At 41.0% G+C, this 6,507-nt stretch overlaps 1 long non-coding RNA gene across 1 annotated transcript; it reads right to left on the reverse strand.

The window, feature by feature from the left end:
* Window positions 1-393: 393 nt before the first annotated feature.
* On the reverse strand, window positions 394-5,100 carry LOC108505554. Its single transcript, XR_001877562.1, has 3 exons — window positions 4,996-5,100; window positions 760-847; window positions 394-460 (listed from the first exon to the last, which is right to left on the reverse strand). It is a non-coding gene; the product is annotated as an uncharacterized LOC108505554 (long non-coding RNA).
* Between the last annotated feature and the right edge of the window lie 1,407 nt (window positions 5,101-6,507).

A 6,507-nucleotide genomic window follows, 5' to 3' on the forward strand; every position in this document is an offset into this window, starting at 1 on the left:
AAGATTTAAAGGAGGGAAAAAAACCAAACCCAGCAAAAACCCAAAACATTTTCTGTTACGTTCCTTTTGGAATGGTTACTATTTAATTTTATTTTGTCAGCAGGATAAATTACTCTCCTTAAAATTCCAAGGAAATTTTACATGGTAAGTGCTTAATGACTGCTAGGTGTTGCTGGAAAACCCTTGGCTGAATTCATAATGCTTACTATAAAAAGGGTGACTGCACTTGTTTTCTCCTTTCCCTACTTTCCCCAATGTTTTTAAGTTTCAGATTTGCTCATGGGCTGATGTTTCTAGCTTCAGCTCCAGAGCTGACCACACTCACCTCGGTCACCATATCAGATGAGAAAATACAGAAAAACAGAGCAAGTATATTCTCTGTTATAAGCTCTGCTTCCAGCTCATCTCTACTCCAACTTCTTTTCTTCCTCTATTCTTAGCAGTTTCTTCAGATCTATACCTGCAAGGGAGTAGATTCAGATTTTTGTCTTCACTACACTGTCCATAAATTTGTGTTAAGATTACATTTGTACCAGGAAAAGTGCTTAAAGACTGTATCGTTCAGGTATCTTTAAATGTTTCTGAGCATCTTACAAGAAGATAACAGATTAAGAAATGTCATTGATCTCCTCTTATGTTGCTGAATATAACGACTGATATAGTATAATAGAGTTACAGAGTGGCTTGGGTTGGATAAGACCTTAAGGATCATCTAGCATCAACCCCTCTGCCGTGGAGGGAGTCTCCTGGATTACTTACAGGTTGCTATACTACTTTCCCAGCAGATGTCAGGGTGGTTGAAGTCCCCCAGCAGGACAAGAGCTTGCAAGTCCGATGCCTTCCGTAGCTGGAGCAAAAAAGGCTTTGTCAATAGGTCATGTGATCTGTAGTAGACATCAACCACAGGGTTCCCTTTGTTGTCTCTGATTCTTACCCACAGGCTTTTGACCTGCTCATGGCTGTTTTTCAGAGACAACTCTTCACGCTCAATCCAGCTCTTGATGTAGAGGGCAACTCCTCCACCTCTCCTTCCTCCCCTGTCTCTTCTGAACAGCCTGTAGTCATCAATAGTCACACTCCAGTCATGGGATTCATCCTCATTTCCATTCAGTAACAGAAACTAGGTCCATAGCTTTCTAGCAGCATGATGGCTTCCAACTCCTCCTGTTTACTGCCTTCACCTAGAAGTATGGATGAGAATACAACTTGTGCCCCAGATTCTCTTACCAAATGTCCCTAGGCCCTGAAGTCCTTTTTGATTGCACTTGGACTATGTGTTGCCACTTCATCACCCCCTAGTTAGGTGGTCAGTGATGGGTAGTAGCTTGAGGGCTGCACCAGGCTAGGAAGTTTCCAGGGAAGAAGCAGACCTCCCCATGCATTAGGCCCAGTCAGCATGCTGGGCCCTCTGTTCCCCTTGGAAGGGAATTGCCTACAACTATAACCCATCTTTTCTTCCTCTTGAAAATGCTTTTAATACAGGGGGTTGGTCTTTCTGATTGTATTGATACCTCTGGTGTAACTGGACCTTCATTCTCTTCATCCTTTGTCTGGCCTTCCACGTTCAAAGCCTCATATCTATTTTGCAGAGGCAAGAATGGCAAGAGGGTAAGAGTTCAAAAATGCCTTGAAAATATACTACTGAAACAGGGTAGCTTGTACTTCTGATACTCCTCCTACTTTTTTTTGAGTAAATGGATGGTTCATTCTCCTTTTACTAACATAAAGCTGACCACTCAGAATGGGGGGAAAAAACCCATTGAAACACAACCTGGTCAAATCAGGGGTCTCTAGTCATCTCCCAGCCTCTCCACCAGTTTGCCAGTGGCCCTAAGTAGGAGATCCAGTACGCAGGCTGAGGGAGCCATGCTGCACTGCCACCCCACACCTGATCTGGACAAGAGCGAAGCTAAATGCCGAAGAACAGTAAAGGGAGCATGCACAGATTCTGTGTATTAAATAAATCTATTACATGCCTGCCACTCTGGGTTACTCAACATCATGATTCACCTTCAGTCAGGTATTCTTCTATACACCCTACAATGCCTGCCTGAGTGGTTTTAGGAAGGCTTTAACCGCTACTTTAGATATGCGTATTTTCTTGCACAGCAACAGACACCATCCTAAAGCAAAGCTATTTTTTCCACCCCTCTGACTCAGAAATGTATCAGGGCTGATTGAAACTCAGTAAATGTAACTAGCACTGGCAAACCAACCGAGAACATGCAGAAATTGAAATGGGGTCCATAGAGGAAATTTTATTACTGCAGAGGGTGAGCATAGCTTGTACACAAATATAAGCACTCATCTTGGGCCCTAACACACCACATGACAGAAAAATGTTTTGCTCAGTTCAAGCTGCTTAAAAAGCCAGGAATAAGCCATCAATCATTTTATTTTACTGTGCCTCGTAAAATTGTGAAGCCTGTATTTTCCAGCAGACTGTACAACCCATTTTATAGAAGCATGGAGCTTCACAGGAAGCTGAGAACAGCCTGTCCTGCCCTGTTCTGTTACATTTTCTTTGGATTTCCACCAGAATTGCATGTCATTGACAGTGAGTCCTTTTACTGAAATTAATCCACTGAAACTCCCCATCCAGTAGTTGGAAACACCCCTGGTTAATGGCCCAGGTTACTGGCAAGGCTTGTGCTGGACTGCAACACACACCAATGGGATTCTCCCTGCTGCTCCCGGTACAGATTCTGCTCTGCACTGAGTTACCCGTTTTATGCACCCATATAAAAGACTTAATTGCCTGAATTCTCCACCGTTATACTCCAAATTCATGAGTAAAAAGGGGAGTACACCTTAAGTGCAAAGTCAAGAACTTATTTTTAGTTTTACAAAACTAAGTCATTTAATGAAATGACTATTTTTAGTCCAATTTCAATGATACACAGTTCAAATGAAATAATAGTTAAAAATGGCATATACACAAACTTCCTAGAACCTACCCCTTTTTCTGGTATTGTGCTCACCCTTGCACTGCCCCTCTGGGTATGAAAGCTGATAGCTCCAGGCCATGGGCAGGGAGTTACATCACAGTCAGCATCTCCTCTCTGGAAAGAGTGGGTTGTTAATTCTACTTTCTCAGCCAAGAACATGTGGTTGGGATCATTTCTGTGTTTGGTAACAGCATCTACACTCTGCTCTTTCTTCCTTGGTCTGTGATACCATATTGCAGCCTCATTTGTGAGTTGAACCTATGTTATATACTAATTCTTTGCTCTCTTCCCTTACCACTAGCACTGGTTTTAGCCAGCTGCAGGGGTTGCTTTCCTTTGATAACTTATTTGTATCTTATTTATAACAACTGACCAGTGATGAGATGTCCGTAGTGACGAGTTTGCTGATATGATCCTTTGCCTGTGTTTTAAAGCTCCTGCTTTGATCCCATGCCTGTGGTCCTCTATGGTGCATTTTTTGGGGAGGTCACAGATAATCCACTCTACACATAAAAACTACTTGCTACTGCTATGTGTAAGTACAGATAACAATAAATATCACATCACACAATTATACAGAGCTAAGCAAACAATAAAACAAGATCAGTAATAGCTACCTGACCATTAGCTAATTACTGTTACAATGCAAAAGTTAAAACGAAGCTTCAAGGAAATCGAAACAAGTCCAGGCCTTCCAGAAATGCTTTCTGGTAAACAGAGAATAGAGGAGCAGCATCTATATCACTTGCCTTCCTCTGAATGGACAGAAAGAGCTTGAGGAGATAGAAATAATCTGTGCTCAAAGGTCTCAGAGGTCCAGCATTCCCCAGGAGTGGAAAGACATTTCTACATGCGCTAGGATCAGCTGGAGAAACAAATTCGGTAGATGTTGAAAGAGTAGAACAGGATTCCTCTCTCTATTAAAATGAGATTGGAAGAAATTAAAAACATGTAGAAAAGTTACTGGGCCTTTCTCACCTGGGATACTCACTGCAATACAATATATGAAGTCCAGGTCACTCCTGTCCCAGGCCAAGATGCAACTGGTTAAATCAGTGGCTGCTCTGTTGTTTCTAGGTCTCTGAAAGATACTGGTGCTTATAGTCCATCAACATGACTTCCAATGAAACACCAGGGCTTTCTGTAATAGATGTTTCATGTTCCCTCTAGCAAGGGAAATAGTGGCTTAAGGTTTAAGCTGGAAGAGAAGGTCAGGCCTTACTCACTCTGAATACTTCCAGAGATCCAGTCTAAGAGAGATTCATGTTGAGCACTCAAGTGGTTGTGCTCCCAGGGCCCCTTTTCTTCTCCAGTGCCAAGTTTGAACAGTACAGTTAATGCTTGGAAAATGTCTTTTCCTGTTCTTTTTCAATGCCTGAATATTATACAGAGGGATTGAGTATGTCTCAGTGCCTTCCTGGCTAGGCTTAGGAAGCTGCTTGGTTTTTTCATGAGCATTTAAAGGCCCTTCAGAAAACAGATCAGACAGGCCTGTAGCTCCTGTAGGAACAATGTCCTAGGTGTCCTACTGCAGTCTTACATTCCTCAGTGGCCAAAAGAGGTGGTAGCAGGTCCTACCATTCAGCTACATATGATAGAATATATCAGTCTAAATGCATCACCATTCTTGCTCTGTAGCAGAACTGACAGAATAGAGGGAAAGGGATTCACAAAAAGCTTTCAAAATCAAAATCCTTAGCTTATGAATTGGAGCAATTTTACTTTTTGGTTGGTTGGTTGGTTTGTTCTGGTTTTGATTTTGATTTTGAAAGCTTTTTCTCAGTTATTTTCCTTGCTTCTTTTCCTTTTCTCTTCTCTTTCATCCTTTCATTAGTAGTGACTGGTGTGGTGACAAAAAACACATCTTATTAATTTGGGAATTTTCTAAATACACCAAACTCCCCCAAATATTTTGCTGAAGTAAGACTTTATTATTATTTCTATTTTTAAAAAAAGAAATCAACCTCTTCTGGCATTCTCCCAGGCTTTCCATCTGAAATGTGGACAAAAAAAGAAGGTAGTTTGAGAAGTAAGAAATCATACTTACACACTTGGTATAAGGTTTCCCAACTCTTCAATTTGAAATCATTTGCTGGTAGCCTTTACTGCTTGATCTGACCTACTCTGACGCTGCCTTAACTTCCAGTTTTCCTCTTACTGATACAGCTAAGAAAGAGAGATCTTTCAAATCCCAGCACTCATTTGGCACTTATTGTGTCATGGCTACTGTACATGAGCATATATTTAGATTTTAGTACTCACTCCCAAAGCTCATTATTTTCTAAATGAGGCCACTTCAGGCTCCAGTCCAACTCTAAACTCCCAGCTGCAGCAACCATTGCAGTGCACATTACTCAACCCTACTTCGCTTTTTTTTCCAAGGGAAAGATTAGTCACTACAAATAATCTACAATTACTCAAATAGAAGATTACACACAGAGGTTCATGTTGTCCTCCTTTTGTTTTTCTCCCAGGGCACGTCAAGACTGAATTTTCTAGGAATAGAATTAATTGCATGAGCTAGAGAAAAGTCTCTCAAATTTATTTTCCGTATGATGGGAAAAGCTTCTTTGTAAATAGCAGAGGGCTCACTCCTAGAGCTTGGAGCAACGTCCTTCTTTTACAAGATCAGAGGATTTTGAGAAGCTTTCAATATAGATTAGTTTTACATATTATCCAAGTTTACAAGAAAACAAAATATGGCTCCACTTAGTAGCAATCCACGCAGTAGCTGAATGTGAGAGTTTAAATCTGGGTGGAAAGGATAATTTTGAAACTCTTGCTACATTGAAGAGTAAATTTCAGCTAGTTTGGAATAACCTTTCTGGCAAATCCATGGCCAAGCACCATTTTTTTGACTGGAAAAATTAAAACACAACATCACTGATCACATCTGGAGATAATTTGCCCTACCTTCAAACAATGTCTTAAGGAACATAGATCCTCAAGTGTCTTTTTAAGTAGGGATGAAACCGAGTAAGGGTTCTGAGATGCTGGAATTCTGTTCTGAGGAGATATTACAGACCCTCGCTCTGAGGATTGCAACATTAATGCAAGGGTTAGCAGAGACAAGTGGTACCCTGCTCCGAGAGCTCTGCCTGTGTATGTTCTGTACTAATGAAAAGATAATAGAAAGGACAACTTAGTAGTCATGAATTAGATAGAATGGACATCCGGGGAGATAAACGAGCTGGATCAAGGGAGGGTTTTCGCAAGCTCCCAGTACGTAATCAGGAAAAGTTGAAAAGTTCATGACGAAGAAGAACAGAAGAGATGACCCTCCTGAGGCCGAAGAACAGGAATGACCAGCAGAAAACTCCCCAAAAGAATGACTCCACCTCAAGCTCTGCCTAAACTCCACCTATTATGAATATGAAAATTAGATTGCGAAATTAGATGAATATACATACAAAGATATTGTAATCACTCATGAAAACTGTATAAATTACTTGACTTTTCACTGGGAACTTCAGAGCTAGTTTGTGCAGCGAGAGCTGCCTAATTCCCCAACGTTGCTCAAAATAAATACCTTTGCTACTTAAAGACTCAAAACTGTCTC

Source organism: Lepidothrix coronata, unplaced genomic scaffold, assembly GCF_001604755.1.
Source record: "Lepidothrix coronata isolate B3197 unplaced genomic scaffold, Lepidothrix_coronata-1.0 Scaffold195, whole genome shotgun sequence".
In the NCBI taxonomy this organism is placed as follows: domain Eukaryota; kingdom Metazoa; phylum Chordata; class Aves; order Passeriformes; family Pipridae; genus Lepidothrix; species Lepidothrix coronata.